This window comes from Mesoplodon mirus (genome assembly GCF_964341445.2).
Source record: "Mesoplodon mirus genome assembly, chromosome: 14".
Taxonomy (NCBI): Eukaryota; Metazoa; Chordata; class Mammalia; order Artiodactyla; family Ziphiidae; genus Mesoplodon; species Mesoplodon mirus.
In genome coordinates this window covers 52,692,799-52,703,135 of record NC_138990.1, presented here as the reverse complement: position 1 = coordinate 52,703,135, position 10,337 = coordinate 52,692,799, and positions in this window count along the sequence as shown.

The following is a 10,337-nucleotide window of genomic DNA, read 5'->3' as shown; positions in this document are numbered from 1 at the left end:
TCTATTTGATCTCTGTCAGGGTTTCTTTTTTTTAAATAAATTTATTTATTTATCTGTTTATTTATTTTTGGCTGAGTTGGGTCTTTGTTGCTGAGCGCGGGCTTTCTCTAGCTGCAGCGAGTGGGGGGTACTCTTTGCTGTGATGCATGGGCTTCTCATTGCAGTGGCTTCTCTTGGTGCAGAGTAGGGGCTCTAGGTACCTGGGCTTCAGTAGTTGTGGCATGCAGGCTTCAGTGTTGTGGTTTGTGGGCTCTAGAGCACAGGCTCAGTAGTTGTGGCGCATGGGCTTAGTTGCTCCGTGGCATGTGGGATCTTCCTGGACCAGGGCTTGAACCCGTGTCCCCTGCATTGGCAGGGGGATTCTTAACCACTGAGCCACCACAGAAGCCCTGTTAGGGTTTCTTAATCTCAGCATTCTGTATTAATATTTTGGGCTGGATAATTATTTGTTGTCGAGAACTGTCTTGAACTTTGAGGACATTTAGTGGTATCCCTGGTCTCATCCAGATGCCCTTAACACCAATAACACCTCAGTGTGACAAATAAAAAAGTCTCCAGGGGCTTCCGTGGTGGCGCAGTGGTTGAGAGTCCGCCTGCCAATGCAGGGGACACGGGTTTGTGCCCCGGTCCGGGAAGATACCACATGCAGCGGAGCAGCTAGGCCCTTGAGCCGTGGCCGCTGAGCCTGCGTGTCTGGAGCCTGTTCTCCACAGCGGGAGAGGCCACAACAGTGAGAGGCCCACGTACCGCAAAAAAAAAAAAAAAAGTCTCTAGACATTATTAAATGCCCTCTGGACATCAATATTACCTTTCTTTGATATCAGTTTTCTCAGTAGTAAAATTTACAGCATAAAGTTCATGACATTTTTTATTCATCACTTTATTTTATTAAGAATTTGTAGTGAAATTCCCTCTTGCAATTCTAAAATTGATAACTTGAAATCTATCTCACTACCTTTATTTTAATTATTTGATAATCCTGTTTTTATTATATCAATTTTATTAACCTTTCCAAAGAAAAAGACTTTGACTTGTTTTAATTTTTCTGTCATTTGTTTTCTGTTTCACTGTTCTCTGCTTTTATTGTTTCTCTTGTTGTGTCTCTCTTCTTTCTTCCCTGAATTCTTTTGTACTAATTCTTTTTTTAAATTGTGTTTTGAATCTCTCTGACATTTTAGGTATACTTTTTTTTATATTTTATAATAGTTCACATAAGATTAATAATATACATCCTTAACTTCTCATGGTCTTCCTAGAATTAAAATTTTGCTGTTTCATGCACAAAGTAAGAACTTTACAATACAAATTTATCTGACTTTCTTTTTGCTACTGTTGTCATATTATAAATCCTACAATGCAATGTTATAATTTTTGTATTAAGCATGTACTTCCTAAAGAAATTTAAAAATAAAAATATGATTTTTAATTTATTCATATATTTATAATTTCTGTTTCTCTTCCTATATATCTGAATTTCCTCTTGTATCATTTCCTTTCAGTCTGAATATCTTCCTTTAGCACTTTTTAAAAACCAGTCTGTTGTCTATATCTTAGATTTTTTTTTTTTTTTTTTTTTTTTTTTTTTGCGGTACGCGGGCCTCTCACTGTTGTGGCCCCTCCCGTTGTGGAGCACAGGCTCCGGACGCGCAGGCTCGGTGGCCATGGCTCATGGGCCCAGCCGCTCTGTGGCATGTGGGATCTTCCCGGACCGGGGCACGAACCTGCGTCCCCTGCATCGGCATACGGACTCTCAACCACTGCGCCACCAGGGAAGCCCTATCTTAGATTTTATTTAACTGAACATGGCTGTATTTCAAATTCCATTTAATTTTTGCTTCTTGGGTACGTAGAGAACTATGGTTCGAGTATTTTTTCTTTCATCACTTTATGTTATTTCATTGTCATATAGAGTTTGATGATAAACTAGACATCATTCATGCTTTTATTCCCTTATATATATTGGGATTTTTTTTCCAGTTGTGTTTACAATTTTCCTTTCATCTTTGGTTTTCAGCAGTTTTAATATAACATGCCTATTTGTGGTTTTCATTGTATTTATCCTGCTTGCATTTGCTGAGTTTCTGTATTCATATATTGTTTTTCACCAAATTTGTGAAGGTTTCAACTATTATTTCTTCAATTATTTTTTCTGCTTCGTTCTCTTTCTTTATTCTTCTGGACCTCAAATCACATGTATGTTAGAGTGCAGGTAACTGAAGTTTTCTTTCCAAACTTATTTCTCTCTGCTTTTCAGATCATATATTGACTATTGTCCAGCCTTCAACAATCCTGCTAAGCATCAATTCTGCTTTTTCCAATCTCTTGTTTATGCTCACCTTTGGAATTTAAAATTTTTATGTTGCATATTTAACACTAGAATTTCCATTGAGATTCTTTTTATTGTTGCCGTTTCTTTGCTGATATTCTCCATCTGTTAACTCATTATCATTTTTTCTTTGCCTGAGTATACTTATAATAGCTGCTTTAAAGTCCTTATCTATTCATTTCAAAATCTAGGTCATCTCAAGGTCTACTTTTATAGACATTTTTGTCCATGTCACATTTTCCTGTTTTATATTTCATATGTCTTGTATATTTTATTTCATATTGGGCATGATAAATGATACGTTACAGAGATACTTTAATCTATTTTGTTCCTTTAAACAATGCTGATATTTATTCATTGAACAGTTAATATACTCTTATCACACTGAAGTTGTGGAGGCTTGATTCTATACTTCATTAGGGATAGTCTAGTTAATTATGTGTTGTTTTTATTCCTATAGCATTGTTGTTCTGAGATTTCAGTGCAAAGCCTGAGATATTTACCCAGGCACTCTAACTTGGCTGTGTTAAAAACTAAACTATCTGAAAGACCGAAGTTTTCTTCTTGAGTTCTTGAGGTGCTGCATAACGTGAACAGGAGAGTTTCCTTGGGGAAAACTATGGTAGTACATATCTCACCCACTGAAGTCCCTTCTTTCAAAGGACAAAATCCCTCCAGGTTGTGTTTGCTTTTGTTCATTCTCAAGTACTTCAAATAGTTGTGTGTGTGTTTGTCTTTGTATATTTCTTCTGAAGTTTATAATATTCTTCATGGGGACATAACTGTTACACAAGCTACTCTGCAATTATCAGAACTGAAACTTCTTATTTTTAAATAAAATGAATGAAAATATTTTTTACCATATATTAGCCAGACTCTCCATTTCTTTTCCTTAATATAGATTCTTAGAATTAGAATTTTAGACTTGGATGCTTACTTCAAAACAAATATGCTGGTGTGCTATATTATGTTGATAGATTTTCTAATATTAATGTGTTACATTTCTATTAGAAAACCTACATAACTCTGCTTATATTTTTATTTTGATATTATTGATTTTTATATTTTGTATCTACATTTAAATAGAGTTCTTATTTTGGCATCATAATATGAATCCATAATCTTTTTATATTTTGGCATCATAATATGAATCCATAATCTTTTTATATTTTCCATAATCAGGAGTACCTATAGAAATAAATAATCTTCAAACATTTGAAACAATATTGCCAATAAAATCATATGACTCAGAATACCATTTTAAATTTTTGATAATTTTGTTAGTTTTATTTATCAGGTTATCCATTTCTTTTAAGAGTGAATTACATTTTCCTATTAAATGATCAATTTTGATTATTTAAACTTAACATGTACTTATTTATTACTCATAATTATGGCAGATAATATTTATGCATTTACATGATTGTTTAAAATTTCATTTACTTGTGTTTTATATCACTTTAAAACAATTTTGCAAGATTTTTGTCTATTTTGTTAATTTTACTTTAATTCCAAAATGCACTCGCATTAAGGATTTTCAAATCACTTCAATTGGAACAATATGCTTTATATTTTTTAATAGGCTTCAGTTTTCATTTTTTAAGATAGATCCATTGACTTTGAGGTCGGTGGAAATTCTAGCCACATCCTGTCTTTAGGAAAAATATCAGAAATATTCTGGTATAATTTGCATATAATAAAATGCAGATATTAAGTGGATGGTTCAGCGATTTCAGACAAATGTATACATCCTGTTATATCCCTGAGAGTACCACCATAATCAAATTGTAGAATATTTTCACCTCCCCAGAATGTTCCCTTGTGCCTTTTTGTAGTTAACTCTTCCACCCAACTCTCACCCAAGACAACAATGTGATTTCCACCAATAGTGATTAGGATTTATCAGGAATAATCAACTTTATCTGATTTTTTTTTGGATACTTTTTTAGGGAACTTTTCCTGTACAGGTGACATTTAAAATTTATGCCAATATTCATTCATTGAATCAAAGTTTTAATGTGAAAATAGTCATCTCAAATAATGCTCTCAAGCTGATTATTGTTTTGTTTTTGTTTTTAAGTTGAGGTCAGTGATTTAATTTAAATTTTATCTAAGTCTTATGGGAGGCAGTCTAGAGAGAGTGTGAGTGATAAAGCTAGAAAGAAATCAACAGATCATTGTGAACGTGGCTTGTACATTCGATAGGTATGTGACTGAGTTAATTATTTAACCATTTCAAGACTGTGTTTGTTATCACCAACAAGTGTGATAATAATGCTAAATTCAAAGGCTAATTGTGAAAATTAAATGAGGTGTTATATTGAAGTCCCTGGCATAATGTTTGGCATATATTAGGCACCATGTAAGTACTACTGATTTCTTACTGCCTCAGAGAAAACTGCACATTATCAAATAAGTTAGGCATACTATGGCTAACATTTGTGAGTGTCTTTTCAGTGGGACACAGTTGGTGTTCAAATGAGTACAGGCTAGTGGTAAAGGCATACTAACTGAATATTCTTAACTTCCTTTGAAGAAAGAAGAAAACAAGAAAACAGAAAGAAAACCAGTAAACTAAGAAAAATAATGTCTAAACATTTAAATAAAACATAGATAGCAAAGTACTCTTACAAACCCGACAGGTGGAGACATATTTTTGGCAGTAATTCACATGTAAGATCATGAGTTCTGTAGTAAATTTCTTAGGGAAGGGTTTAGGAGGGAGGAACAGGTTTGAATACAAACAAGGGAATTCTTTGGGGTTTTGGAATCATTCTGTATCCTCTCTGCAGTGGTGGTTAAAAGAATCTATGCATGTGTACAGATTAATGTAACTGCACCCAAAATGGTGAATTTTGCTGCATGTAAATTTTAAAAAGGAAAAATAAATGAATAGAAATGAATTAATTATTATCTATCTACAATAGGTATAGCAGATCAATAGCTAACAATGTCATTGGCAACCAGTGTTTTCAGCATAAGAGAAAACAGATACAAATGTAAAATCATCCAAGTTAAATAAAATCTCAGAACTATTAATTTTGAATAGGAAATATCATTATGAACTAATTTTTCTAAAAATATGCAAATATTCTATCTTATTGCATAGAAGCTATGAAAACTAATCAACAATAAAAACATATAGCAATTCAATTTTAATCTCCAGGTAGAATTTCCAACAAAAGCAAACCAGGGTCCTTGGAGAAATAGCTGATTTCAGGTCTATGAAGAAAAGAGGTAAAAGGAGCCCATAAAATTTGAACCAGAATCGCAAGTAATCTATCAAAAACGTATGGGATTATGTTAAATGGATACCAGAGACAATTTGAATGGCCTCACTGGCCAAAGATGGGACAATGTGATCATCAAAACCATGGTCTCAATGATTGTTTTATATATCCACATATGTATACATATATATATACTCATACATATGTGTATATATATACACAGTTTCATGAGTTCATAATGATACTCAAAAAATAAAAATTAAGACATTAAAAGGGAATTATTGATAATTTCGTTTGCGTACAACATGTCATTCTGAAAACTACTGTATATGTGGAAAGGTAAACATCAATCCTTCTTTTTCTGTATGAACTTCCTCCTAGGGTAAACAAATATGTGATATAGTGTGATGAAGTGAAGTTCTTCCTTCGAGAAAAGCTCCAGCTAATAAATGTCAAGAACTATAAAGGGTCAGAGATTTTACCCTACTTCCAGGCTTAGAAGTTAGCTTGCCACAGTTTTGTGGATGCTGGCAGAAGACATGAAACTCCTGTGTAACAGCCAAAGGACAGTTTGTGTATTACTCAAATTAATAGTAGTAGCCATTTTCTTGCACTGGTTCCCCAAACTTCAATTCCCCCAGAGTAATGTGATGAGGTCAGATGATGTCAGCTACTTAATGAATTGTGTTGAAAGAAAGGAACCCTAAGCTTTAGCAATGATGATCTTTTATAATGGATTTCAAACAAACTTGTTCAACTTTTGCTCCAGAGGAACTCATTATCTTTGTTATCTTGGACAACAACAAATATGCCTTCTGATCCAAGGGAGTCGCCATCTCTATCTTCTGAATCTTTTCTCTCTCTCTCTCTCTCTCTATATATATATATATATATATATATATCCTTCAAGAGATATTCTGGAGCAAAAGCCATCAGTGTCACTACTCTCAAGATGTGGAGCAATGCAAGAGACCCATGGAGCATTGTCTTTCAATAACCAATGCAGAAGAAAAATGAAATTAGAAAAAGCACGATTTTGCAACTTCTAATAAAATAATGTATCTTAGCAGTGATTACCAGTGGATGTTAAAACCATTAAGGCAATGGTTGATGAGGAACTTATAATGAATGGATTAGGCTGACAAACCTAAGTTCACAGATCAAAGTTAAAATCATTAAATGTGGAATAACCAGACATCATTTACTTCCTGGTATGATGCAAGTGGAAGTACAAAGCAACACCTATATTGGATTCTTGCAAAAATAATTGAACCCAAATATTAGCAAGCTTCTATATCTAACTACCTGGTAGGAGGAAATAAGGAGAAAAAAGTGTATACATTTTAAAAAATATGATGATATAATTACCAGAAAGTGGAAAATTCTGTGGGCCAAATGTCCCAGTTTCATTAATGTGTAGATGTCGTAGAAAAAAACTCTTGTGGTAGGAAAGTTTTTTAAAACCTTAAGAGATGTGGTAACCAATGTAATATATATATATGTAAAACAGGATGTTCTGATTTTTTGAACAAACTAACAGAAAAATAAGACATTTTTGAGAATTATGGTAATTTGGTCATAATCTAAGTATTAGATACAAAGGAATTACAATTAATTATATTAGCTGTGCCATGGTTTTTTTTTTTTTTTTTTTTTTTTTTGGCTGTCTTGGGTCTTCGTTTCTGTGCGAGGGCTTTCTCCAGTGTGGCAAGCGGGGGCCACTCTTCATTGCAGTGCACGGGCCTCTCACTATCGCAGCCTCTCTTGTTGCAGAGCACAGGCTCCAGATGCACAGGCTCAGTAGTTGTGGCTCACGGGCCTAGTCGCTCCGCGGCATGTGGGATCTTCCCAGACCAGGGCTCGAACCCGTGTCCCCTGCATTAGCTGGCAGATTCCCAACCACTGCACCACCAGGGAAGCCCCTGTGCCATGGTTTTTAAGGTCCTCATTTTTTAAAAGATATCCTGAAGTAATTTGTGGATAATAAGATTGCTGGGATTTATTTTAAAATATTTCAACAGAGAAATAAGGCAAGGTAGGAAGGAAGGAAGGAAGGAAGGAAGGGAGGAAGGAAAGAAAGGTAAAAGGAAGGGAGGGAGGAAAAGAAAGAAGGAAAACATTTTCTGTAAAAGCTATCAAACATTTCTGAAACAAGAGCTTACCTGCTATTATTGGCCTTGAAAGTGTTTTTGGAAGGAAAATTTGCCCTGTTATGGCTTGAAATACACTTTAATAAAAAAAATTAAATTGCATAGAGTGTCACAGTCTGGAGAAAAAAAGCTCTAAAGTTATAGTGTAAGTACTATAGCCAAACTTCATACAGTTTACAGTTTTTCAACAGTCAGACTGCTAAAGACAAATGGAAAAGATACAGAAGCGGAAAGCAGCCCAGACTTGCTGATATTAAACAAAAAGACAACACAGCTGTATAGGGATTAAATCAGGCGAAAGAAAAATGCACCAGAACCATTTTGTAAGAAGTGAAAACATGTTAAGCAGCCATTAATTCTAAGGAAAGTGGTACAGGTTTCAAGGACAGAGTTCTGCGTTAATAACACATGATTGTTAAATTTCCAGGATCTGTACAAATTTTGTAAACCCTTCTACTTTACAAATTAAAGTTTGATTGATTTTTTTCACAACAATAGTCTATGTCAAACTAATAGGAAAATTAAGGTGAAGGGGACATGCAAGTCTGAATTGATTCACATATTAGCAGCGAGTTCTGCCAGTCATTTAGAGCTCTGAGGGGGGTTCACAGGGAAGGCATTATGTGAGGTTCTGGGGAGACAGAGTGGAGCCCACAGAAGCCTAGAGAATTGTGTTGTGTACTTTGTTTCCTTGTCATTTTCCACTGCAACCCCTCTGAAGAAGCACTGTTCCCTTTCTGAGCTCATGACGCCTCCTGTCTTTATGAGGCAAACACACTCCATCGATTTATGATCATTTGCGTCTTCCTTCCCAGAAGAGAGAACTGGACCAACTGCTATTTTTTTTTTTTTTTTTTTTGAGGTACGTGGGCCTCTCACTGTTGTGGCCTCTCCCGTTGCAGAGCACAGGCTCCAGACGCGCAGGCTCAGCGGCCATGGCTCACGGGCCTAGCCACTCCGTGGCATGTGGGATTTTCCCGGACTGGGGCACGAACCCATGTCCCCTGCATTGGCAGGCGGACTCTTAACCACTGCGCCACCAGGGAAGCCCCACATTGTCCTTTTTTAAGTTGTTATAGTTATTCCAACTCCTTTGTTCTTGCATATAAATTTTAGAATCAGCTAATACAAGCCATTTCAAAGAAATAATAACTTATGCTTTTACTCTTAGGCAACATTGGGGTAAAATCTGTTTCAATTTCTCTTACAAAGAAAAATGAATATTTTATTTTATTTTTGGAATAGTTTACATTTGATATCTACAGGAACCAGGTTACAGAACATTAGATACAAAAAATTTAAGGTTAAAATATATACATATCTTACATTATATATATATTAGACCTACCTACCAATTGCCTGTTAATTGATTTATTCAAAATTGACTTGTTTTCCAAGAGATAGCTGAAGAAATCGAAGAAGAAATAAAAAAATACATAGAAACAAATGACAATGGAAACACGATGACCCAAAACCTATGGGACGCAGCAAAAGCAGTTCTAAGAGGGAAGTTTATAGCAATTCAATCTCACCTCAAGAAACAAGAAAAATCTCAAATAAACAATCTAACAGTACACTTAAAACAACTAGAGAAAGAAGAACAAAGAAAACCCAAGTCATTAGAAGGAAATAAACCATAAATATCCGAGCAAAATAAATGAAAGAGAAGCAAAAAAAAAAATAAAAATAAAAAAAATAAAAAACAATAGCAAAGATCAATAAAACTAAAAGCTAGTTTTCTGAGAAGATAAAGAAAATTGATAAACCTTTAGTCAGACTCATGAAGAAAAAAAGGGAGAGGATGCAAATCAATAAAATTAGAAATGTAAAAGGAGAAATCACAACTGGCACTGCAGAAATACAAAGGATTATAAGAGAATACTACAAACAATGATATGCCAATAAAATGGATAGCAGTGAAGAAATGGACAAATTCTTAGAAAGGTACAATTTTCTAAGACTGAACCAGGAAGAATTTGAAAAAATAAACAGACCTATCACAAGTAATGAAATTGAAACCGTAATTAAAAATCTTTCAACAAACAAAAGTCCAGGGCCAGATGGCTTCACAGGCAAATTCTATCAAACATTTAGAGAAAAGCTAACATCAATCCTTCTCAAACTCTTCTAAAAAATTGCAGAGGGAAAAACACTCCCAAATTCATTCTGCGAAGCCACCATCACCCCGATACCAAAGCCAGAAAAAGTTATCACAAAAAATGAAAATTATAGACCAATATCACTGATGAACATAGATACAAAAGTCCTGAAGAAAATACTCTCAAACAGAATCCAACAGCACATTAAAAGAATCATGCACCATGATCAAGTGGGATTTATCCTAGGGATGCAAGGATTTTTCAATATACACAAATCAATCAATGTGATACAACACATTAACAAATTAAGGAATAAAAACTGTATGATCATCTCAGTAGATTCAGAAAAAGCTTTTGACAAAATTCAACACCCATTTATGATAAAAACTCTCCAGAAATGGGCATAGAGGGAATCTATCTCAATATAGTAAAGGCCATACATGACACACCCACAGTGAACGTCATACTCAATGGTGAAAACGTGAAAGTATTTCTACTAAGATCAGGAAGAAGATGAGGATGTTCACTCTCA